Source organism: Symphalangus syndactylus, chromosome X (genome assembly GCF_028878055.3).
Source record: "Symphalangus syndactylus isolate Jambi chromosome X, NHGRI_mSymSyn1-v2.1_pri, whole genome shotgun sequence".
Classification (NCBI taxonomy): domain Eukaryota; kingdom Metazoa; phylum Chordata; class Mammalia; order Primates; family Hylobatidae; genus Symphalangus; species Symphalangus syndactylus.
In genome coordinates, this window is record NC_072447.2 from 96,976,458 (window position 1) to 97,004,062 (window position 27,605).

A 27,605-nucleotide genomic window follows, 5' to 3' on the forward strand; every position below is an offset into this window, starting at 1 on the left:
ATAATTCAATTAAGCTTATTCAGGGCATCTTGGTGTTTTAGCAAAGCTGAAAAGGACACTTGACTCTTGTTAAGGGGAGCTCTGTAGACATTTATGTCTGGGGGAATATGTTACTCAGTTTGCAGCATGATAATAAGCTCTAAACCAGGGAACTATATCAGTTGCATAGACAATGAATCCAGTCTAGAAGATAAATTGTTCACTGAGGGTAAGGTGGCTGAATTTCTGATATAAGTGGCCATATAATCATGAGAGCTTTACCTCTAATAAAACATAGCTTTTGGTTCTTAAAAAACAGTCACCTTATCTTTAATGAGCAATTTGACTTTTAGGCTTAATGCATTAGTCTCAAGTGACAAATTTTTGCCTGCACTAACAACTAGCTGGCAGAATTTTGACAGTGAACAGAAGCTGTCAGACAAACCCACAATATTTCCTGCAGTAGCTGATCTGTTCAATTTTAAGCATTGAAAGCTTAGGCAAAACATGGAGAGAACTTGTTTTATGGTTTCTGGGATAATTTTTTTTATATTGCTTGATAAGCTCTAAATAAACAAGTATCTACATGTAAGACATACTTTACAAATAAAACTACCTGAAATGGTGGTTGCCAGCATTTGAGAGTTGGGAGATTGGGGACATGTTAGTCAAAAGACACAAAATTTTAATTAGATACAAAAAATAAGTTCAAGAAAACTATTGTGCATCATCATGGTGACTATAGTTAATAACAATATACTTGAAAATTGCTGGTGACAGATTTTAAGTGTTCTCACCACACAAAAAATCATAAGTATGTGAGCTAATGTATGTTAAATAGCTTGATTTAGCCATTTCATAATGCATACATACAGAAAAACCATATTGTACACCATAAGTATATACAGCTTTTTTTTTTTTTTTTTTGGAGACAGAGTCTCACTCTGTCGCCCAGGCTGGAGTGCAGTGGCATGATCTCGGCTCATTGCAACCTCTGCCTCCTGGGTTCAAGCAATTCTCCTGCCTCAGATTCCCAAGTAGCTGGGAATATAGGCGCCCGCCACCATGCCCAGCTAATTTTTGTATTTTTAGTAGAGATGATGTTTCACCATGTTGGCCAGGCTGGTCTTGAATTCCTGACCTCAGGTGATCCACCCGCCTTGGCCTCCCAAAGTGCTGGGATTACAGGTGTGAGTCACCACACCCAGCCTACAACTTTTACTTGTCAGTTAAAAAATAAATTTAACAAAAGAAAAAATAAAATTAATAGGCATTTTGAAAAGCCTTTATATTGAGTTTATTTCACATTTGTATCAGTTCTTTATTCTGTTTTACAGTAGGAGAAAACTTTTTATAAATCTGGAAAAAAATACTTTTTTATATAATAGCAAAGCTTTAAGAATGTTAAAATGTAAATGGTAACTGATTAATTGTATATCAGTCTCAGCCATTTATCCATGATTTATTTATTTTTATTAATTGTAGATAAAGCTCACTGTTACCTATACATGATTTACTTAGATATTTATATATTAATTATCTTGAGAAATATATAAAAGTTCTCATTAAAGAAAAATCATCAATTTTGTGTTAAGTGACAATGAGTGCAAAGTATAGAGACTATTAGAAATTGATAACCTTTGTGGTGCACCATAAATGGGATTAGGAGTGTCAGTGGTGTGGTTGTGACTGTTTTGCAAGTGGTCAGGGTTTGCTCATTGAGAAGGTAGAATACGGAGCCCACGTTAAATGTGGTAAGGGATTTTGTCAAGCAAATATCCAGGGGAATAATTTTCCTGGCAGAGGGAATAATTAAGAGTTATATAAAAACATTACAGGTATGTTCAAGGAATCGTAAGGTGTTCATTGTGGCTAAAGCAACTTGAACTAGGGGGCAGTGATAGGAGAGGAAATGACAGGGAAGATGGTGGTGGCAAGGGAGATATTTGGAAAGGCCTTATGGGAAGCTACAATGGCCTGATTCCGAGTAAAACATGGAGAAATGGCAGGCCTTTGCCTAGAGGCGTGAAATAATTTTACTTGGCTTTTTCTTTTCTTTTCTTTTCTTTTTTTTTGAGACAGACTTTCACTCTTGTTGCCCAGGCTGGAGTACAATGGCGCGATCTCGACTCACTGCAACCTCCACCTCCCGGGTTCAACTGATTCTCCTGCCTCAGCCTCCCAAATAGCTGGGACTACAGGCTCGTGCCACCATGCTCGGCTAATTTTGTATTTTTAGTAGAGATGGGGTTTCTCCATGTTGGTCAGGCTGGTCTCTCACTCCTGAACTCAGGTGATCTTCCTGCCTCGGCCTCCCAAAGTGCTGGAATTACAGGCATGAGCCACCACGCCTGGCCTTTTACTTGGGTTTTAATAGGATTGCTCTGGCTGCTATTGAGAATAGTACACATGGGGTAATGATGCAAGCAGAGACCTATTGTAGTACTCTTCAGGAGAAAATGGTGGCTTGCACAAGGATGGAAGCAATGAAGGTGGTGAAAAGTGGTCAGTTTCTATATTTATTAGGAAACACCTAGGATGATATCTTAATAGACCAAAATGTGAAATGTAAGAAAAATAGAGATGTCAAGATGACACAAAGATTTTTGGCTTTGACAACTGAAAGAATAGTTACTATCAACTGTGATTGGTAAGAATGCACATGGATCAGGAGTTCAGTTTTAGACATCTTAATCTTAAGATGTCAATTAGACATCTATGGGGAGATGCTGAATGGGCAGTTGGATATAGGAAGTTGGAGTTTGGGAGAGTGGTCCTGGCTGGAGATATAAACTTGGTAGTTGACAGCATATGGTTGTTATTTAAAGACATGAGACTGGTTATCACCAAAGAAATGAGTGTGTAGATACAAAAGGGAAGAAACCTTAGAGAACTGCCCAGCAAAGTGAAAGAGGGACACATAAATCTTGAAACACATTATGGTAAGTGTTACAATGAAGAGATGTGCAAAGTGTGATTGGTAGCCCAGAAAAACAATCAACCTCCCCAGAGACTCAGGAAACTCTTCACATAGGAATTATTATATAAGCTGGGGCTTAGTAGAAGAATAAGCATTTCCAGGTAAGGGAGAAAGTCAAAGTGAGTCAAAGTCTTACAGCTTAAGACTGGGGGTCACAATCTTACGGCCCACTGCCCACATGTAGACAGAGATGGGCTTTGAGAGGCAGTGTTTAGGAAAAAAATAGATTGTGAAGGCTATTGGGAGATATGTACTCTCTTATTAGCCATACACCCATCATGTCATATTATTTTATATTTGAGGGTCTTTACATATTTATTATTTTCTTTTTGTTGTGGTTGTTTTTGAGACTGGGTCCCACTCTGTCACCCAGGCTGTAGTGCAGTGGTGCGATCAGGGCTCACTGTAGCCTCAACCTCCCAGGCGCAAGTAATCCTCCCACCTCACCCTTCTGAGTAGCTGGGACTACATGCATGTGCCACCACACCCGGCCCATATTTATTATTTTTGCTTGGCTTCTGAAACAGCGTGGCTGCTTTGAATTTGTGACCCCTGGTTATTAAGTATGTTTTTGCTTTGGCACAGGAAAAAAATAAAACAGATGTAATTTTGATAGCACAGTTATTTTCATTATTATATAGATGTATAAGAGACTTGGATTTCTAGCTCAGGATAATTGAATTTTTCATCCAAATTCATGTTCCTCTTCAAAGCCAGACATACTTTCTCTCTTCTATAAGGGTATTGAATGATAGACTTTTTGTTAGAACTCTTAGTTTGCTATTTGGCCTTTCCTAATCTCCTTTCACAAAAGAGAGATCTGAACACAGAGGTTAAATGTCTTGCACAGCAAATGGCTATCTGTGATATGACCAAGACTCTTAACTTGTCACTCAGCCCTGAAGATTATATTGGTCTTCTGATGTGAAGTTTACTGTTCTTTCTTTTATGCTATCTAGCCACTTGTTCAGTTAGCTTATTCATTAATCACCCGATATATATGAGGCATTCTATATTTATGCCAGTAATACATGTAAATTGCAGCCATTTTTAAAACCAGGAAATGCACTTAAATTGTGTGTTTAAATTTATCAGAATCACATATGGTGCTTTTTACCACATATAGTAGTTTTTAAGATTATATTTATCCATATTAACTCTGTAATTATTTATGATCAGGTTAGCTTAAGTGGAGAAAAGCTATATTAATGCTCCACTTTGGTTGTGAGATAACTGCTGATATTCAATCCATTATTCTTATCCATTAGAATTCCTCTTTTGTCCAGAAATTATTCAACCCTTAAAATCAAGTATCTGCACTTCCTCATTTATGTTTCCCTCACTCCAAGTCTAAGTAGACACCATGTCTGCATCCTTTCCTGCCACACTATGGTTGTAGAAAAATATCTATTTAGGAATAAATTGCAAGAGTAAGAGGGTTAATTGTATAAAATTATCATAGAGTTGTAATTGAAAATCTCTTTTAACAAATAAAAAGAAAATCACTTCTAATTATATAGTCTGTTGGCCTCTTGTCATTGCTGTAGCATGGTTGTTTATTTTGTGTTTTTGCCCAGGTGCTTAATTCAGCCACTGTCAGCCTTACAAAAATAGATTACTGTACAAATAAACCAGCTTCTGACTAAGACCAGCTAATTTTCTTTATTGCTAGGCCCAAATTATTTTCAATATGCTAAAGACAGAAACACCCCAAACCATATTGACTTATAATTGTATCTACGCAGGATTTTGTTTCAATGGCAGTGTATAAGGGGCAAAGACTTCTCTCTTGCTTTCTCCTTAGCTATGAGTGGACTGAGTCAATGAGCACATGTTAAGCATTTGTAGTGAATATCCTGATTTCCTAGTGCTTCGGAAGTAGCAGGAACAGTCAGTCTCACTCACCACTCAAACGGACCTGGAATTCATCTTCTCTTTTTTCTCATTTCTCCATGCCATAATTTATAATGTCATCGCCCTTTCTCCTACATACGATCTAAAAAAGTGGCATCTAAACCTAATTCCATCCTAAATCATACTTGGCCAGCATAGTTTGTTTGTTTCTTTTATTAAAAATTTGAATGTAATGCCTGGGGGCAGGGTGAGTGTGCTGGGTTCTGCTTTAAATTTGCATGATTTCTGAGGCCTTCGAAAGCATTTGGATTTTTAAACCTTCCTTAGACAGTTGTAATCCAGTCTCCTAATTGTTTTCTCCTTCAAGTTGTAAATCCTCCCTGTCCAAATAACCCTCCACCGTTTACCCAGATTCAGCAATCTAAGAAAACAGTTCTGATCATATAACCCTCCTTTGTAAATCCTATTCACTTCTCTATTGCATGAGGGGTAAGATCCAAACTCTAACATGGCAGATGAGAAGTTTCATCACATGGTTCCAGTCTGCTTTTCCCAGTCCCTTCATTTCCACTTTTTGTTAACATCCTGCCTCCACAACATACACCAAGAGCTGCAGCAGAGCAAGTTGTACCTGGTCCCATTAGCCTGAGTGGTCTTTCGGGTCCCTTTCTTATGACTGTGCTTTTCTCTGCCTATACTCACTTTGACTTTCTCCCTTACCTGGAAATGCTTATTCTTCTACTACGCCCCAGCTTATATAATAATTCCTATATGAAGAGTTTCCTGAGTCTCTGGGTAGGTTGATTGTTTTTCTGGGCTACCAATCACACTTTGCACATCTCTTCATTGTAACACTTACCGTAATGTGTTTCAAGATTTATGTGTCCCTGCTTCACTTTGCTGTACAGGAAGCTCTGTGATAAGCATGGTTAGATCAAATTCATTTTTGTATTAACAACACCCAGTAGTGTCTGGCACATAATAGGTGCACAACGGATGTTTCTTGAATAGGTGAAAGAGGAATCTCCCTATTTCTCCCTACTTATATTCTGTGGGCAGCTGCTATCCCCTTGCTGTCTGTCTGATCCTCAATCTCTTCCTCTTGTCCATTCAAACTTCCTCATGGTATTTTGCTTATTCATCTTACATCTTTACCCTCCGGTTTTTGAGATGGTGATAAAGACAGGGGCCAGGGCTCAGGGCTCTGTGATTGATACTTCTAGACATCGCAGTTTGGTTTGGTGCCACCATCAGTGACAGCGGCTGCTATCATTTTTCTCAGTTTCCAGGATTCTTCCAATATTTCAGGGCATAGCCTAATTCTAGAGTTATCTCTGATGATTTGAGGTATATGGTATGTGTAATTCAGTAGTTCATATCTGCATTTATTATTGTATACAGCCTTCCACAAGGGCATTCTTGTCTGTTTAAAATGTAATAATAAACCAAATATGTTGAATTTTCTGCATATCCGAATGCATTGTAAAACTATTTTAATGGCATTCGAGATAAAATTCAGACTGAACATATCGTATACTAATGACATCATGTTAATATGCTTGTAACAAACATGAACAGGGTATCAGTTGTGAATAGATAACCATAATAAAATTCAGTAGGTTTGTTCCTGAGAGTGAGGTGTCACAAATTCTGCTATTTGGCAAGATATGGACTATGAAACTGGCAAAATTAGCCTTCTGGGGTTTAAATTAACCTATAATAATTTCATTGCTTAAGAATATTAAGGCAACTTAATACTTTTGTTAAAGTGTAAATGCAAGACAAGAAAGAGTAATGGCAGCCTGTTTTACTTTTTATATTGTCTTCTTTAATGTATTTCCACTTTTCCTGCCTGCCAATGCCATTCATATTATATTCTTTTTACTGTGAAAATGGAGCATATAATTTTATAGATAAGGAAACAAAAGCTCAGGGAATAAAAATGGCTTGCTCAAAGACATACAACTAGTTAGTAACAGGGCTGGGACTAAAATTCAGATCCCTTCACTCCCACACTAAGGACCTTAACATTATCATACGCTGTTCCCCTTCATTTGACTTTTTTTTCTAATCTTCAGAGTGTGTGCTGTTTTATTTACTGCAAAGAAGAGATGCTCTGTTTCTCCATAAAGTGATTACAAATCTGTGGAGCTACAGTCATCATAGTTGTTCCTACAAATAATTTAAAAGCAAAATATTGAAGTATGCCTTATCTTCACTGCCAATGAAATTATGACCAAATCGTAATTAGTGAATAACAAAACAGTCATATAGCAACCAATCCAATTGTTTAATGCTGTATCTAAAGGCAAACATTTTAAAAAGCCGTGAGTTAATACAATTTTCAAAAATTTGACTCATCAAGCTGTCTCAATAGTCAACAGTTTGAGGATTGCATCCAAAAATGGGCAGGCACTGATGAGATTACCAAATGGTATCTTATCTTTAAATGCCCTGGTTTAAAATTAGCAAGAATACGTTTGGTGTCTAATTTCTGAGAAGTAAAAACAGCTTTGGCTGTTTACCCTAAGTTTAGGACAAAACTCAACTGAATGAAAGCAAGAAGTGGAGTAGAAATTTTAGCATTTTAAAAGCTGACAGCTCTAACCTGAACCAGAGTATTTATGTTATTAAAATAGTCTTGGAATCCTAGGTGAGGCAATTCCATCTTTCTGAACTGCCCTCTACACACTTCTCCACCAGCAATACACAGCACTTCTTTCAAAGCAAAGGCTCTCAAGCTGACCCAAAGCAGGAATGTTTCCTTGACCAATCTATATCACATTTTAATGATTTCTTGACAGTATTCACAGCTCTTTCTAGCTCTGTATCTTTTGATGGATATCTTAGGGAAGTAGTTTCAGCAAGTGACAATTTTAAAAAGCTGGAGGGTTTTTTCGTTTTGTTTTGGTTTGGTTTGGTTTTGAGACAGGGTCTCGCCCAAGCTGGAGTGCAGTGGCACGAGCTCAAGCAATCCTCCTGCCTCAGCCTTCCGAGTAGCTGGGACTACAGGCTCACACTGGCTAAATTTTGTTGTTGTTTATAGTAGGGACAAGGTCTCACTACATTGGCCTTGCTGGTCTCCAACTCCTGAGCTCAACAGATCATCCTGCTGCACCCTCCCAAAGTTCTGGGATTACAGGCATGAACCACCATGCCCAGCCCCAAACTGGAGATTTGTATAGAGCATTTTATGTTGCTTTGATGAAAGATATGTAACATATATCAAATTATGAAACTGTATTACTACTTTTTTATGTTTAAAAAGAAAGAAATGAATAGCAGTTGAATTTAGTTAATTTGTCAATTCAGTAAATATCATCGAGTGTCTACTAGTTTTGAAGTCCTGTGTGAGGTTGTGTGTGTATATATATATATATATATATATATACTGAATTTATATATATGTGTATATATATATATATACTGAATTTATATATATGTGTATATATATATACACTGAATATATATATATATACACTGAATATATGTGTATATATATACACTGAATATATATATGTATATATATATATACACTGAATATATATGTATATATATATACACTGAATATATATATGTATATATATATACACTGAATATATATATGTGTATATATACACTGAATATATATATGTGTATATATATACTGAATATATATGTATATATATACTGAATATATATGTATATATATATACACTGAATATATATATATATATAGTGAGCAAGATTTGTTCTCATTCCTCAAGAAACTCACAGTACAGTGACAGTCTTACATTTTGTAAATATTTAATAGCTAACTCGACAGTGCTATGACTGACAGGTTATTTGTGATTTTACCTCCCTCCCCATTCAATCATTGAATGAAGAATTGAATAAGGAAAAAATGAAGGAGAACAAAGTTCTATCAAACTGGTTCCTATCTTGGCTATGTTTTTAATTATTCAAGAAAAATTTGGCTTGTCCTTGCCGAAATTGTATATTCAACAAAGATTTACAGTTGTGGTTTCCTAAGTGCTCTGGAAGTCTACAATGATGCAGTATCTGATAAAAAAAAACATTGTGGCTACCTGATAAGTCCCCCACTGCCTGCTGTTGCAAAAAATGATTCATTAGAAAAAAAATGATTTGGAATCAGAAATTATAGGTTATTTTCTGGATCTACCACTTAACCTTTTATACCACTGTGTTAGTCCATTTTCATTGTGCTGATAAAGACATACCTGAGACTGGGCAATTTATAACCGAAAGAGGTTTATTGGACTTACAGTTCCACATGACTGGTGAGGCCTCACAATCATAATGGAAGGCAAGGAGGAGCAAGTCACACCTTACGTGGATGGCAGCAGGCAAAAAGAGAGCTTGTGCAGGGTAACTCCTGTTGTTGTTGTTGTTGTTTTCTTTTTTTTAGGTTTCAATATTTTATTCAAGTTTAAGTGATGTTAATTACAGCATTTGAAGGGGAGAATCTAATTCCACAGAAAATGGAAGACTCTAAAATATACCCATTAGACTGCTAAAAAACAAATTGAGGGGTGAGAATATAACAGAAGTCCAATTTAGATTCTGAGTGTTGTCACCATGTGATTACAATCACACAGACACTTCCAAGCTTATAGCTGGAGTTCCTGGAAGCTATTTCATACTCTGGTGCAAGGGCTAAAAAACGCAACACAGGAAGGAATAAGTCCTGAATTATTGGCTTCATCACATCCACCCTCTCCACCCCAAAATGGCACAAAAGAAAGAGTGACCACACCCTGCAGACCTTTTGGTGTCAAAGAGGTAACGATGAACTGGGCTGGGAAAAGGTCATGAAGCTCTGTCTAAAAGAGTCCCATTCAGGTGAGTTTGTACACACCATCAAGCAGCAAGCCTCTCATCAGTTAGGGTTAGGAAACCAAGGTTCGATTCTCAGGAAATCACAATTTCATTTATTCACTCAATATGAATTTACAAAGTGCCTACATGTTATCAGCTTCCATTTGCAGCCATTTCTAGATAAAAAAGAAACCTGGCATCTCAAAGTGGCTGCCAAGTTCCCCCAAGTCTACCACTGAAAAGGTCTTTTTTGGAAATGAGTTTCTTCTGTACCTCTGAAAGGGTAACATCTTAAAGCTGAATCATCTTTAACCTGGAGGTCTAACATATTTAGCAATACTTGCATCCCAGACATACAACATTAAAAGATACATTAAATTCTGAAGGTAGCTATGCTGCAAAATAGTTTAAAATTAAACAATTGTACAGTATTCATTTATGCTTGAAATTCCAGTCCTAGACCAAGCTTGTGGCCACCAGCATTGACGTTCTTGCCATCCAGAAGAGCTGACAGTGTCTGTTTGACACCTGGCTTTAGGGTCAGAGTGTATCCTAAACTTATCAGGCTGGAGTTGTTCACTTTAGCCAAGAAGCAGGCTTCAGGGTCAATCAAATACTTGGCTGCTATTCCGAAACGCATGTTACTGTTTCCTGCTGTCCAGGTGAGATTGACAACAGTCTCCAACTTCTTGTTCACTTTCTGGTAAATGAGGCCACCAAACTCTGTCCTGTCATTCACATTAGTGTGAAGTTGTAATTCATCAGTCTTGTAGCCAACTGCAAAGTTGCTCTGGGTCACTCCGGACTTTGCAGTCTCAAAATTCATCTGGTAGCCGGCCAGCCAGCCCTTGTAACCCAGCACCAGAGCACCCCTGATGGAAGGCCCAGCAATGTCAAAATCTATGTCACAGTCTAGGATAATGTGCTCCTGCTTGTACCCTGTCTTGATTTTAGCATCTTTTTTCCCCCAGTCTTAGGTGAGAAGGATGAATCGAAGGTCAGCTTCAGTCCACGTGCAAGCTGATCTTCCACAGTAATCTCGGTGCCTAGTGTATTGTCGGTGTTCTATTTCTCTGTAAACGTCAGGCCGTACTCAGTCCATCCGTACTTGGTTTCCAGACTGCCCATCACTTTGGTGGTCTCAGTGTTGGCTGAGCCTGAGCTTGTAAATTCCAACCCATTCTCAGATTTTGTTTTCAAATCAAGCATTATTAGGCCAAATCCATAGCCCTTGGTGAAGACATCCCTGGCAGATTTGCCAAGATTGGCATACATGGGTGGCACAGCCATCTTATGCTTAGAGGCGGTGGCAGTGGGCTAGGAGGTGGCTGTGGCCGGGGCTGTGGCGCGGAGGCAGAGAACCAAGTGGAGCCAGCTGCGGGGCCCAACTCCCGTTTTTAAAACCGTCAGATCTCGTGAGACCCATTCACTGTCAGGAGAACAGCACGGAAAAGACCCACCCCCCTATTCAGTCATCTCCCATCAGTTCCCTCCCACAACATGTGGGAATTATGGGAGCTACAAGATGAGATTTGGGTGGGGACACAGAGCCAAACCATAGCAACCACCAATAAAGCCAATTTAATAAAATGAAGAATATATAGGTATGTGAAAAATACTGTATGCTATAATCTGTAGACAAAACATATCATAGAAAATTGCTCATATTTATAGAGATATTTATATGTCAACTGTGTTCTTATTGCATTATTAGTATCTAAAGTTACATTCGAAGTCTTTAGTTTAATCTGGAAAATCATCTCAATTTATTAATGCATATTTCTTATGAAAATTGCTTTTCAGTTTTTTTACTACAAAATATACATCTGGTTATCTATAAGTCAATGATGTTCTTTAACCTTAGGATTATTATAGTATTATTTTTAAATCAGGGGAGACTTTAAAATAAAGTGAAATCCATGTGGCATGACTGTCCTAATTTTTACTCTACCTTATTAAAACCGTTTTAATAGATTTTTACTCATTAGAATCATATCACTCCGGAGGTTTTCCCATTTTTAATAAATATTCTGCTAGCTTTTAATTTCAACACGTATTTATTCATTTTTATTAGTTTAATCTCTTTAAGAATATGTGTGAACTTTTGTCATAATGTTCTTTGTTTAGTTTTTTAAACATTATTTGGTACTGTTTCTTTAATCAATTTAAAGATAGTTCTTTTTATCTACTTAATGATTCTTAAAAGTTCCTGCAGTAACACCAGAGCTATTTGTTGTGGCTGTTGACTCTTTTCTATGGCAAATTTTGAACTCTGAGCTAATCTTCAGAGATAATTTATCTGCAGGAATCCTCTTCTGCTTGGATTGAACATTCCTCCTAGACAAGTTTTGAGTTTATCACTGCTAAGGCAACCCGTGGGTATTACCTTCTGGGGACCACTTTTTACTTTAATATTTTACTTTAGGTATCCGTGGATCATGTGAGTAGTATAAATTCAGACCATAACATGTTAAAATGAAAATCTGCATTTATAAGCTCTCAGGAGAGCCTTTCTCCCACCCCCCATCCAGAGACCAGACTAACATAGGCATAGTTCCTTGGAATCTCACTGTTCTGATGGCATTTTTTAAAATCCAACATATGTATGCTTCTTCAAAGTCTTGGCTTTGTTCAGGGGATCTCATTTCCAAATTCCCACTTCAAGTGAACCTAAGACCTTAGCCTTGTGCCTTGAGTTCTTTCCTTGCAATTGAATCACAGGCCCCTTGGTTTGAGGAACTGTAAGTCCTCCCACAACCTGCACACCCGCCACCACAACATCATCGCTAGGGCAGCCTTGATGTCAGGACTTTTTCGTGTTGTTCCTCTAAGGATTGCTTTCCTTTTCTTATGATCTAAGTAATACACATAAAGGAGTGTTGCTATATTTTCTTCAGCAATTCTATGGGTTTTGTAGCAGGAGAGTTTTCTGGTTATCTTTCCATATTAACTGAAATGGAAATCTACTAGGTTTTACATGCTTAAAGTTTAATTTGTCAGGCCGGGTGTGGTGGCTCATGCTTGTAATCCCAGCACTTTGGGAGGCCGAGGTGGGTGGATCACAAGGTCAGGGTTTCGAGACCAGCCTGACGAACATGGTGAAACCCCATCTCTACTAAAAATACAAAAATTAGCTGGGTGTGGTGGCACATGCCTATAATCCCAGCTACTCAGGAGGCTGAGGCAGGAGAATTGGTTGAACCTGGGAGGCGGAGGTTGCAGTGAGCCGCGATCGTGCCACTGCAATCCAGCCTGGGTGACAGAGTGAGACTCTGTCTCAAAATAAGTAAATAAATAAAAATTTAAAAAAAGTTTAATTTATGACATTCAGGGAAAACCATACTCAAACCTATTTTTCCCCTGGAGGCTTTGCATTCTTCAAAGAACATTGCCATATTCCAACTGAAATGGAGATTTTGCTGAGATTTTTGTTTGTTTTTGCTTATATCTGGACTTAACTTTTAAATACAACCTTCTTGTCTTCTTTCCTGTCTTCAAACTCATGGAGTTACCATTTCAGAGGGAAAGGGTATGCTTTATAAAACTAGCAGAAATCCACATCTAGCTTGAAATCTACTTCATAGGAAACTTAAATTAATGCAGAATAAAACTATGCCAAATGCTAAGTTAAATGCTAGTATAGAAAATTGTCTTTTTAAAATGCATCTTTTTTTAAAGAGCTTGAAATGTCTGGTAGAGACGCATAATTCTTTCACGGAAGGGTTTCATGAAGCACAGATGTTTTTCAGCCTCCCACAGGGATATATACCACCACAGTGAGGACAACAGATGCCTCTTCCCTCACTTTCATATCTGGCTTCATTCCTTATGAATCTATTTCTTTTGGTGATTAGCTCAGAGAAGCTTATTTCAGCACAGTTAACCTCAACCCCTTCTTGAAAGTAGATTTTATGGAATGAGGTAAGGAAGAAATAGAACAACTCATTTAAAAATTCTGGCAGTTTCAACTGCCAATTTTTGGCAGATACCATTTTCAATTATACCCGCTAAAATAGTAAATATCTAAGAATTCAAAGTAGTTTAGAGAAATAAAGTTAATAAAGATTTAAATTAATTGAATTATAAATGTGCTAACTTTCTATTAAATTATGTATGTATCAACCATTTTAAAATGCATTCTTTATGTATGTCATTGATACTATGTTAGTGTCAAGATGTAGCAACTGAGCCATATTTATGTGTATGTAAGTTTTCTATTGCTGCTGTAACAGGGTATCACAAATTAGTGGCTAAGAACAACACAAATCTATCATTTTATATTTCTGAAGGTTAAAGTCCCAACAGAACTCAGTGGACTAAAATCATGGTGGCAATACGTTTGTATTTCCTCTGGAGCCTTTAAGGGAGAAGCCATTTCCTTGCCTTGTCCACCTTCCTTGGCTCATGTCTCTTCCTCCATCCTCAAAGTGACTCTGCATTTCTCTCACCCTTCTTCACCTCATGTCTCCCTTTGACTAGATCTGGGAAATCTTGTCCTTTTTTAAGCACTCATGTGATTAGATTGGGCCCACCTGCCTGACCCAGGTCCTTGAGTCTCTCCATCTCAAGGAACTTAACCTTAATCACATCTGCCAAGGTCACTTTTGCTATGTGAGATAACATAGTCATAGGTTCTGGAATTGGAGCTCAGACATCTTTGGGGGCCATTATTCTGTCTTACCATGTTGTATGTAATTAAAACCTTGCTCTCAGCTGTCTAAAAGTTTGCCTGAGAAAATGAATTGGCAATGTATTCAATCCAATTCACTCCCTAATATCATCATGATAAAAAATTAACTGAAATATTTTAGATAGGGCCAGGCCAAAAATGAAAATTGTCTCCTACAAAAGGAATGATTTAACATTGTCTTTTTTGAAATGGAGTCTCCCTCTGTCACCCAGGCTGGAGTGCAATGGAGTGATCTCAAGTGACTGCAATCTCTGCCTCCTGGGTTCAAGGGATTCTCCTGCCTCAGCCTTCCAAGCAGCTGGTATTACAGGTGCCTGTCACCATGTCCAGCTAATTTTTGTATTTTTGGTAGAAATGGGGTTTCACTTTGTCCAGGCTGGTCTGGAACTCCTGACGTCAAGTGATGCACCTGCCTTATTCTCCCAAAGTGCTGGGATTACAGGCATGAGCCACCACACTCGACCTAGACATATTTCTTCTTAATCAAATAACATTAAATTGGGTTATATTATTAAACTTAATGAGTGTCTACTGCTTACCTTATGTCTAGATGACAATGGACAGGTGCTTATTTTAAATCTACTCATTATTTATATAAAAGCTTTATAATTTCTCAGGTTGGTATTTTTTAAAGTTTATATTTAATTTATATTACAAATGATTCATACTACCCACTATGAAGATTTTACATTGTATGATGGAAAAATGTTTCATACATAATTTGCCTATAATAAATATTAAGAATTTTATGGAAACATTCATTTTCATTTTAAGAAATACAATGAGAGTCATTAGAAAAAAAGAGAAAGAAAATGTTTGAAACAAGTATTATCATAAAGTGACTTTTTTTGCATTTCACAAATGCAAAAAATTTGTGTTAAGGTTCATTTTGAAAGACCCAGTGGTCTTTCAAAAAAAATGGTCTATTAAAAAACTATTGAAAATTATTTAAAAACTATAAAAAACTCGCACAAAAATAATTTTATCTGGAGAGAAACCATTCTTATTCATCTTTGTATCTCCCATGATATAATGGCACTTTTGTTGTTGTTTTTTTCATTTATGAGCTGTGAGGATATCAAAGTCAATTCTTTTTAGAAGTTAAAATTTTAAAATTTAAAACCAGAGAAAAATCTTAGAATAGAATATACCTGTATTATAGTATAGAACTGTGGTCTTTTGATGAGCAATACTATAATACATAGCACTATTATTATAATATTAGATTAATTTTCTGTGTGAAGTCGGCTGCTTTCTCTTCCCTTTTCTCTCTTTTCTCCTATTCTCTTTCTCTCCTTTTTCTTTCTCCTCTTTCCATTCCTCTCTTTGAATCTCCTACATTCTCTTCCTCTTTTTCCCATATCTAGTCCTCCCTTCTCCTCCTCATACTGAAGTAATTCAAAATCTGCTACTAGGAATTGTTCAGTTAATGTATCTTAAGACATGTGTCATGGTGATATATATTGTTAACTTAATGTGTCTTCTTCTTTGTTTGCTGAGGGATATGTTGTCTTAATCTTTTTTTCCCCCAAACATTGCAATTTACTTCTCTCTCTCATACAAATAACCATAAACCAATTATAGCAATCAATTTACATGCAGTAATTACATTACCTATGATAATTATAGTATGTGTCACCTGGACCTGTATTTGTTTTAATGGGAAGAATCAATAATTCTCAAGTGGGCAGAAGTGTGTAGCTGATTACGTGTTCAAGTGATCAGAGATTAGGCAGCATTTGATTAAATGAACTGCCTGGATATTTTGCAATTACTTTTGATCAATCTGCTATGGCCACTGCTTCTGGCTGTCATATAATGCAGTTGTTGAACACTAGTCTTACATACTCCGGTAGAGGACACAGACCAGTGCTACTATGGTATAGTGTAGATTCAGAACTCAATACAATCTCTTAGGGTTCTTCCAAAGAGAATGATTATACTACTCAATGTGAATAAGCTCAGCTGTCCAAGGCTACCCATTCTTGGGCTTCCAAGAATTCACTTCTTGATTCAAATATATATCCATTTCACAGGGGACCAGTTGGCTGAAGGAACCCTAAATTGGGTTTGGTTTTCTGCATCTATTACCTCATATACCCAGACTCTCCATCACCTTCACTATCCAGGAATCTGCTACTAGGGGTTAGGCAGGTTTTCAAACCACAGCAGGCCTGATGAGACCCTGTTTCATGGGACAATGTTTATCACACATCCTTCAGAGGGAGGCTACCTGCTGTGATACTAGAAGGCCTCAAGAAAGTCCATCCTTCCTGATTCAATGTTGCTTACCCTTCTTAAATAAAAAAAGCTACTGTCATTGGATTCCCAACATTTCTTGTGAAAAAAAAAAAAAAGAAAAGAAAAGAAAAGAAAAAAGAAAAGAAGGCCGGGCGCAGTGGCTCACGCCTGTAATCCCAGCACTTTAGGAGGCCGAGGGGGGCAGATCACGAGGTCAGGAGACTGAGACCATCCTGGCTAACATGGTGAAACCCCGTCTCTACCAAAAATACAAAAAAATTAGCCAGGCATGGTGGTGGACACCTGTAGTCCCAGCTACTCGGGAGGCTGAGGCAGAAGAGTGGCGTGAACCCAGGAGGCAGAGCTTGCAGTGAGCCGAGATCGCGCCACTGCACTCCAACCTGGGCAACAGAGTGAGACTCCATCTCAAAAACAAGAGTGAGACTCCATCTCAAAAACAAACAAAAAAAAGAATAAGAAGAGAAAAGCCAAAGGAAACAATGCAGAATGTAAATTTAAGCCCATGTGGGAGGTGGTGGCATAACCCTTAACTACAGTTATGAAAAAAAAAAGGTTGTATATCTAATCAATTTATGAAATTTTGATTTCAAATGCATATTAGCATAGTCAATGTTCTGAGAAGTCCTTACAAAAAAAATAGATTTAACTGTATTCATTCAGCTTCTTGGATCTGTAGGTTTGTGTTGTTTACCAGATTTGTAAATTTTTCATCTATTATTTCTTCAGATACCTTTTCAGCCCTACCCTCTTTCTTCTCTCCAGAACTCTGAAGAAATGAACATTAGATCTTTTGTTATAATCCTACACAAACTTCAGGTTCTGTTAATTTTTTTATACGCTATTTTCTTTATGTTGTTCAAATGGATTAAATATGATTTTTTTCAATTTCTTTGATTCTTTCCTCTTCAAAAGATTCTCTGATCTTTTCCTCTCCAGAATGGTCCTCTCCATTCTGGTGTTAAACTCATCCACTGAGTTTTTATTTTTGTTATTGTATTTTTTATTTGAGTTTCCATTTGATTCTTTTTTAATTGATCCATTATGATTATACAGTTTTATACGGTACAATTTTATGTTTTGATACATCTATATGTTGTATAATGACCAAATTAGGGTATTTAACATATTTGTCACCTCATACATTTATCATTTGACTCATTTATATCTTGTTTTTTCTGGGGCTTTCCATATCTTTGCAGAAACTTTCTATTTTTTTTTTTCATTTGTTTCAATGTGTTTGTGGTTGCTTGTTGGGACATTTTTATGATGGCTGTTTTAAAATTCTTCCCAAATAATTCTAACAATTCTGTCATTCTGGTGTTGGTGTCTGTTGCTTGCTTTATCACTTTTATATGGAGATTTCCCTGCTTCATGGTATGATGAGTGATTTTCAATTGAAATCTGGACATTTTGAGAATTTTATTATGAAACTCCAAATTTTATTTAAATTTTCTGCTTTAGCAGGCCTTATGTGACACCACTCCAGTGAGAAAGGGGGCACTGCCTCGTTATTTCCAGGGATAGCGGAAATCTCGATTTCCCACTCAACTTCTGTTAACACGCAGGAGGTGCAGGGGCTCCTACTTACTGCTAGGTGGGGCTAGGGTATACCTTTTCCCTACTAGGCCTCTGCTGTTATCTCTAGTAGGGAATGGTAGAGTGGCCTCATTACTACTCACTATGTGGCCTCCCGGAACTCTGGGGGGCTAGCCTCACTACTGTTGTGCCGAAGTGAGGGACCTGACTTTTCACTAAGTCTTCTCTGATACCATCTACTCTGGTGAGGAGGAAGAAGTGCACCTCCTTACTACTGGGTTGGGCCTGGCAATAAATTTTGGGTTCTCCATTCAGCTTTGCACTTGAAAGGGGGAGTTGCTTGTTATTGCTAGCTTAAGGTGGGGAGCTCTGGCTTTCCGCTAGGTCTCCACTGATACTTCCTTGGCTGGGAAGAGTAAGAGTGACTAATTACTACTTTCTGCACAATCTTCTCTGATATCAACCTGAAGCGGGGGCTGGGGGCTAAGGATCCTTGTTATAGCTTGGCAATGGTAGAAGTCTATACCCTCCTCTTGGCTGGTGTGTGTTGGGTGGGGCTACATTTTTTTCCTGTGGTGTTTGGCTGGAGTCAAAAAGTTATCATCTAACATTATCTGCCTTGGTAAGCTGTCTCTTTCCAGGACCTTTGGCTACTGAGAACAGGCTTTTGTTAAGACTTTTTTTTTTTTTTTTTTGGGCTGTGTCTCTTGGTGCTTCCAGGTTACTGGCTTTTCCAGTACCCACTGTGGGATACCTAAGGCAAAAAGAAAACCCAGGATGCTCACCATCATGTCTTTCCTTGAGTTCTGAGGTCTCTGGCCAATGTCTGGTTTCTCTTCACGCTGTGTTTGCAGAAATCACTTTCTCTTAGACGTTCCAAGGATTTTTTCTCTTTTTTGTTAATTCTATTTAATTCTTTTTTTTTTAGTATGTATCTTGGTGTTGGTAATTCTGAATCGATGTTCTCAGGAACTTGGCGTGTTCTTTCAATATGTGGTTTCAATTTATTTTAGTTTGTATTTGTTCAGTTATCTTGTTATTGATTTCTTCCTCAGTGACTCTTGTGATTTATATGTTGAATCACGTTTACCTGCTTTCAACATTTGACGCTTTTTATTAAATCATTATCATATTTTTTAATTTCTTTTTTTTTTGCATTTCAAGAAATTTCCTCTGTTTGACCTGTGCCTGTTTTGTTTCTTTATTTTTCTATTCCTTTGAATTTAGAAGGAACATTTTTGAAATTAATTTTTTCTTTTATTTCCAATTGTTTTCTGAGTTGTCACTTGTTTTTTTTTAACATATCTAACTCTGCTTTATATTGCTCTTTCGTGTATTGTGTAATTTTCTTAATATCTGTTATCTTATTTTTAAATAGTAAGTATTCATTTTAATAAATTTTTATGAGCTGGAGGGATGCTATTCTCATTTTTTTTTAAATCTTATAGTAACTTATGTGAGATTGTCTTCAATAATATTCCATTTCTCATGCTTATGTACGATTAGGTTTCTTAAACTTCCAGATGAAGGCAAGATACAGGGAAGCTCATCAGTGCTGCTTTCACAACTAGCTCTACTTTCACAGAGCTCCCTTTCCTGCTGTGTTAAAAAAAAAAAATGTTGACTTGCCTTCTGAGATGTCATGGTACCCTTCCTCTCCCCTACTTTGTGTGGGACTTATCTTTTCTTTATTGCTATCATTCCTATGCTGCTTAATTCTTATTCCAAACCCAGTAGTTTTGTCTTGGTGTAGTGCCTTGCTCTAGAAGGAAGCCCTGGCTAGTCATTTTCAGATGTATATCAATCTACACTACTATAGTTGCTTCAGTCATAAATGCTGACCCCTTGAGCTCACTGACTTTTGGAGGGGGCCAAACGCTTTTCAATTTCAGTTACTTTCTCAACTTTGCCTACTGTGCTTTCCTGTGAACACTTCTTTGCTATTTTGGCATTCTTGTGTTTTCAGGTTCAGCCACCCTATTGTGCCTCTCTGCTCATTTCCACACTGACCTTGATAACATGCTGGTCTTGTGGCTATGGGTGGTTTTTTTTCTCCACCACTTGTGTTTTGACAATCATGAGAACACCTTGTCATCTAGTGCAGTTCTAAATATTGTCTCTGGTTTTTTGGTTTTGCTGTCAGGTTGCTCTGTTTCTCTAAGGAGATTCTGGGAGTTTCACAAACTGCCATCACCATCATCTTCCCAGAATCATCTTTTATTACACGTGCTTTGCTCACAGCTTGAGAAAGATTATCTTGTTTTGGACTCTCAACAGCCTTATGGGGCAATTATTTTTATTATTTCTATATTTTAGATGAGACAACTGAAGGTAAGTTTAACACAGCTAATATGTGGTGGAGCAAGGACTTAGGTCTGGTAGAGATTAAATCTTATGCTTTTAACTATCAGATATTGCTTCACTACTGGTGTAAATGGGGTGTAGTTTGGGGCAGAGTTTGGGAGCAATAACCTATGTTTTTGAATTAAATAATTTTTCCTTAAGTCCAACATTTAATGAGCACTTACAATATGCTAGCTATTGGTTGTAGCCTTGGAAATACAAGAGTGAAAAAAAGTGATGAGATTCTTGTTATCAGGAAGCAATAAAAATCATTAAATCAGGAGATGGCATTGGCCACACAGGTTGTACCAATATTCATTTCATGCATAACTAAACATTTTGAAAACCAGTTTAGATCTGTGTGCAAAGAAGAACATAACACACCAAGGTGAAATTTGTTAAAGTTTAGAGTCCTTTCAGATTAACAAGCTTGCAAAATCTGTGTTCTCATTAATTAGTTTCCCAATGAGATGTGTTAACAGTAGATTGGTTTATATTTTATTAAAAGTAACTTTGAACATATATTACCTAGTGCTTTCAGCAGATGAACAGAAATTGGAACAGTATATCCTTTATTAACTTTCTCCTCACCTGTAAGGCTGTGTTTTATTTAAAAAAATAGAAAAAAAGCTGCTATGACTATCACTGTTTTGAATCGTCCTTTTATAGATGAGAAACTACAAGTTCAAGGAATATTGCACATATTTTTTAAAATATTAAGCTATGAATTATGCTAAAATTAATATTAGACTCTTGGCTTTTTTCTCCCCTTCTTTTAGAGAAAGAGTTGGAGGTTAGGGATGCCACTACATTAAAGTTGTGTTTCTGGGAAGTAATAAATTTAGAACTGATGATATCAGAAAAACCTAATTTTCTCAGGACCTGAAAATCTGCAGGAAGACTGACAAAACTGCTTTAAAAGGCTGCTTTCGGGAAATAAAAAGAAAGGGACCTGTTAGGGTCTTCTTCCCTTCTCCTTGGCTGCAGGAGTAATGCTTCTTTCTGGTAATTGACCTGACTTCATTTACACTTACATTTATTATTAACGTCAAGAATAACATTTTCTGCTGCTGTGCTTGTTCCATGTAAACTGATCCTCTACAGCATTTTGCCAGTCATTATACAGTGCTTGGTTTTTTTAAGTTTTTCTTGGTGACGGCAGCAGAGGAATAATACAGTATTTTATGTCAATAACAACCTCTTGTTTTTCTTTCTTCCAGCTTTATGAGGTATGATTTAACAAATAAAAATTGTATAAATTTAAAGTATACATTGTTATGTTTTGATACACATATACATTGTGAAATGATTAGCACAGTAAAACTAATTAACATATAAATTGCATCACATAGTTACCTTTTTGTGTTTCTGGTGAGAACACTTGAGATCTGCCCTCTTAGCAAATACATTACGTCTCTAGAATTTTTTCCTCTTCTAACTGAAAGTTTGTACCCTTTCACCAACTTCTTCCCATTTTCCTCACCCTCCCAGCCCTTGGTAATGACCATTCTGCAATCTGTATCTGAGTTTGAATTTTTAAATTTCACATTAAGAGAAACAATGTATTATTTCTGTTTATGTCTCTAGATTATTTCACTTAGTATAATGTCCTCCATGTTCATCAATGTTGTCACAAATATCAGGATCTCCTTGTTTTTAAGGGCTGAATAATATTCCATTGTATATACACATTACATTTTCTTTATTCATTTATATATTGATGGACACTTAGGTTGTTTCCATATCTTGGCTATTGTGAATAATGCTGCAAAGAACATGAGAATGTAGATATCCCGTTAGCATGGTGATTTAATTTCCTTAGGAATTTCCCCAGAAGTGGGATGGCTGAATCATATTGTAGGTCTATTTCCAAGGTGTTGAGGAACATCCACACTGTTTGTTCATAATGGCTGTACCAATTTACATCCCCACCCACAGTGTACAAGGGTTCCCTATTCCCCACGTCTTTGCTAACAATTGATGTTTTACTGTTTTTTATAATAGTCAATCTAACAGGTAATGGAGTAATATTTCATCATGGTTTTAATTTGCATTTCCCTGATGATTAGTGATGTTGCACACATTTTCATGTACTTGTTAGCCATCATTTTTTTGTCTTTGGAAAAATGACTATTCAAGTCTTTTGCATATTGTTCATTGGATTATTCAGTGTTTTATAATCTTTTAAAAGTATTTAGTTGTATGAGTTAGTTATATATTCTAGATATTAACCCCTTATCAAATATGTGATTTGTAAATATTTCCTCCCATTCTGTGGGTTGCCTTTTCATTTAGTAGTTTCCTTTGCTATGCAGAAATGTTTTAGTTTAATGTAGTTCCAATTGTTTAACTTTGCATTTGTTGCCTATCCTTTTGGTGTCACGTTAAAAAAAAAAAAACACATTGCTGAGACAAATGTCAAGAAGCTTTCCTATGTTTTCTTCTAGGAATTTTACAGTTTTAGGAGTTATATTTAAGTCTTAATCAGTTTTGAGTTGATGTTTGTGTGTGATGTAAGATAAGAGTCTATGTTTCTTCTTTTTGAATATGGATATCCAGTTTTCCCAGTGCCACTTATTGAGGAGACTATGCTTTCCCTATTGTGCATTCTTGGTACCTTTCTTGAAGATTACTTAACTGTCTATGTGTGGGTTTATTAATGGACTCTATTCTGTTCCCTTGGCCTATGTGTCTGTCTTTATACCAGTACCATACTGTTTTAATTACTATAGCTTTGTACTGTAGTTTGGAATCAAGTAGTGTAATGCCTCCAGCTTTGTTCTTCTTCCTCAAGAGTCTTTTAGCTATTCTGAGTTTTTTGTGGTTCCATATGAATTTTAGGATTGTTTGTGTTCTATTTCCATGAAAAATGTTATTGGGATATTGATAGGAATTGTATTAAATCTGTACATTGCTTTGGATATTATAGACATGCTAACAATATAAATTCTTCCAATCCAAGCACATGGGATATCTGTTTATTTGTATTATCTTCTTCTTCTTTTTTTTTTTGAGGCTTAGTCTCACTCTGTCGCCCAGGCTGGAGTGCAGTGGCGAGATCTCAGCTCACTGCAAGCTCCGTCTCCCAGGTTCACACCATTCTCCTGCCTCAGCCTCCTGAGTAGCTGGGACTACAGGCACCTGCCACCAAGCCCAGCTAATTTTTTGTATTTTTTAGTAGAGACGGGATTTCACCATGTTAGCCAGGATGGTCTCGATCTCCTGACCTTGTGATCTACCCGCCGCAGCCTCCCAAAGTGCTGGGATTACAGGCATGAGCCACCACGCCCGGCCTTTTTTTTTTTTTTTTTTTTTGAGATGGAGTTTCGGTCTCCTCATCCAGGCTGGAGTGCAATGGTGCAATCTCGGCTCACTGCAACCTCCGCCTCCCAGGTTCAAGCGATGATTCTCCTGCCTCAGCCTTCTGAGTAGCTGGAATTACAGGTGCCCACCACCACACCCAGCTAATTTTTGTATTTTTAGTAGAGACACGGTTTCTCCAAGTTGGCCAGGCCTCAAACTCCTGACCTCAGGTGATCCACCTGCCTCAGCCTCCCAAAGTGCTAGGATTGCAGGCGTGAGCCACCACACCCGGCCCTTCTTCATTTTTAAAAATCAATACTTTACAGTTTTCAGTGTACAGATATTGTACCTCTGTGATTAACTTATTCCTAAGTACAGTTGACCCTTAAACAACACAAGTTTGAATCACACAGGTTTACATATACATGGATTTTCTTTCACCTCTATCAGACCTGAGACAGGAAACCAAATCCCCACCTCTTCCTTCTTCTCTTCAACCTAATTTATATGAAGATGGTAACGATAAAGAGCTTTATGATAACCCACTTCCACTTAAGGAATAGTAAATATATTTTCTCTTTTTATGATTTGCTTAATAACATTTTCTTTAATCTAGCTTACTTTATTGTAAGAATACAGCATATAATACACATAACATACAAACTATGTGTTAATCAACTGTTTATGTTATCATCAAGGCTTACAGTCAACAGTAGGCTATTAGTAGTAAAGATTTTAGAGTGTCAAAGGTCATATGTGGATTTTCAACAACATGGAAGTAGTGCCTCTAACCCCCATGTTGCTCAAGGGTCCAACTGTATTTTTTTAAATTTATTGTTAATTGTATTGTCTACTTAATTACTTTTTTAATAGTTAGTTGTTAGTATATAAATTCACAACTGGTATTTTTATGTTGATTTTGTGTCTTGCAGCTTTATCGAATTCCTTTATTATTTCTAACAGGTTTTGGTGGATCATTAGGGTTTTTACACAAGGTCATGTCACCTGCAAACACAGAAAATTTTACTTCTTTCTGATTTGGATGTCTTTTTTTTCTTGTTTAATTGTTCTGGCAGGGACTTCTAGTACTATGTTGAATAGAAGTGGCAAAGGAGACATCTTTGCCTTATTCCTTATCTTAGAGGAAAAGTTTCAAATTTTCACTGTTGAATAGGATGTTAGCTGTGAGTTTATCTTATAAGATTCTTATTATGTTATGTTGAGCTATGTTCCATCCATATCTAATTTATTGAAAGTTTTTAATGATAAAAGTATGTTGAATTTTATCAATTTTTTTCCTGCAACTATTAAGATGATTATATGATGCTTGTCTTTCATCCTGTTAATGAGGTGTATCACATTTATTGATTTGTATATGTTTAATCATCGTTGCATTCCAGAAATAAATCCCACTTGATCATGGTGTATGATCTTTTTAATGTGCTGCTGATTTCAGTTTGTTAGTATTTTGTTGAAGATATTTGTATCAATGTTTATCAGACATATTGACTAAATTTTTTTTTATAATATCCTTGTCTGGATTTGGTAACAGGGTATTGCTGGTCTCAAAGTGGTTTTGGAGGTGTTCTCTCCTCTCTTCAGTTTTTAAAAGAGTTCGTGAGGGATTGCTTATAATTTTTCTTTAAATATTTGGTAGAATTCGCCAGTAAAGCCATCTGTTCCTGGTATTTTCTTTGTCAGATTTTTGATTACTGATTCAACCTTCTCATGTGTAATTAATCTGTTAAAATTTCCTATTTCTTTTCTCGTTTCTTTTTTTTTTTTTTTTTTCTTGAGACAGAGTCTCATTCTGTCACCCAGGCTGTGGTGCAGTGGGGCAATCTTAGCTCACTGCAACCTCTACCTCCCAGGTTCAACTGATTCTCCTGCCTCAGCCTCCTGAGTAGCTGGGATTACAGGCTCCCGCCACCATGCCCTGCTAATCTGTGTATTTTTAGTAGAGACGGGGTTTCACCATGTTGGCCAGGCTGGGCTCGAACTCCTGACCTCAAGTGATCTGCCCACCTTGGCCTCCCAAAGTGCTGTGAATATAGGCATGAGCCACCGCACACAGCAAGATTTTCTATTTCTTCATAATTCTGTCTTGGTAAGTTGTATGTTTCCAGAAATTAATCTATTTCTTCTAGTTACTCAATTTGTTGGTGAATAATTCTTCACAGTAGCCTCTTAAGATTCTTTGTATCTTTGTGGTATCAGTTGTAATGCCTGTTATTTTAGTTCTGATTTTATTTATTTGAGTCTTCTCTTTTTTTCTTAGTCTAGCTAAAAGATTAATAAAATTTGATAAAATTCAGCATACTTTTATCAATTTTGTTTATCTTTGCAAAAAAAAAAATCTTCTTAGGTTGTTGATCTATTTGAGTCTATCATCTTTATTGTTTTTTTTATCCTATGGTGGTATTTGTTAATTCTACAAAAGTCTGAAATAATTTTGCTATATGTTAACTCTAGTCTTAGTCCATCCAGACTAACCATTTCTCTATGATATATTCTACCATGTTGAATATTATATTTATACATTTATTTGTTTGTATTTAATTATCCTTTTATGTAATTTTTTCCTCTCCATCCAAATTATAAGCTCCTGTGTTATATTTTCCTATATTATCACTATGCCGAATACAGTACTAAGCATTCAGTACATATTCAGTAAATAATCTATTTCCTGATTGATAGCATGTTTGCATGTTTCTTTTCCTTTTTTTTTTTTTTTTTTTTGAAACAGTCTCTCACTCATCTCCTAGGCTGTAGTGCAATGATGCAAACATGGCTCACTGCTTCCTCAACCTCCCCGGCTCAAAGGATCCTCCCACCTCAGCCTCTCAAGTAGCTGGGACTACAGGCATGCACCACCATGTCCAGCTATTTTCAAATATTTTTTGTAAAGATGGAGCCTCACTGTGTTGCCCTGGCTGGTCTCAAACTTCTGGGCTCAAGTGATCCTCCTGCCTCAACCTTCCAAAGTGCTGGGATTACAGACGTGAGCCACCATCCCAGCCTTAATAGTATGTTTCTGTAAAAGAGCAATACAGTAACATTTCAGTTAACTGGTATGTTGGCAACAAATTTATTTTGATTAATGGGTTTTCCATTTAACAGTTTTTATCGTTTTATTCAGTGCAGTTCTTTAAAGTGGGTTATCCCCTGCCTAGACTAGTGGGATTAACCACCAAAACCTTCAAATATGTGCATTGATATTTGTTTACACTCTTAATTCTCTTATTTTTTGGAAGACAACTATGTTTCTCATGAAACTTCAACCAGAGCAATATGTTTGGAAAGAGGCCACATGAAAATGTTCAAAATTGTTACTAAAAATGTTACATAAACAGCATAAACTTAGAAGAAAAAATAAAATATTTACTCTAAAATTTGTATGGTTTAAAATAATAGAGTCAGTAGAGCTTTATAAAAAAATGACAGCTTCCTACTTTTTAATTGAAGAATAAAGATATAACACTGGCTACACTAGATGGAGAGACTTAGAGGTAGTCATGGAATCAGATGGTGAGAAGAATGACCCATTTGTAATAACTAATCTCACTGCTGGTGTTTATTCCAACAATCTAGCATGGCATATTTTTCTTTTTCATTGTTTCTTCTTTATCCCTACCAAACTGTATGTCCTTGGATTAAGGCTACATGAATAGCTTCATGGCTGGCAGCAGTTCAGAGTAAGCAGGTGTAAAGGGACAGCCTTAAAATAGGAGTCTAATTTTTAAAATGGAAATATAACATTGGCTTTAGTTGTCTTAGCTGACAAAGTAAGTCTAGGTTAATGACTGAAGAAATGGTGTTTCACTATGTATGGGGGGTTTA

At 36.7% G+C, this 27,605-nt stretch overlaps 1 protein-coding gene and 1 pseudogene across 1 annotated transcript in view; one reads left to right on the forward strand and one right to left on the reverse strand.

Annotated features, from left to right (window-relative positions):
* The window catches only part of PCDH11X (protocadherin 11 X-linked), a 793,868-nt gene that overhangs the window by 181,356 nt on the left and 584,907 nt on the right, over positions 1–27,605 (forward strand). The window lies entirely within an intron of this gene.
* LOC129475675 (voltage-dependent anion-selective channel protein 1-like) lies at positions 9,898–11,001 on the reverse strand (annotated as a pseudogene).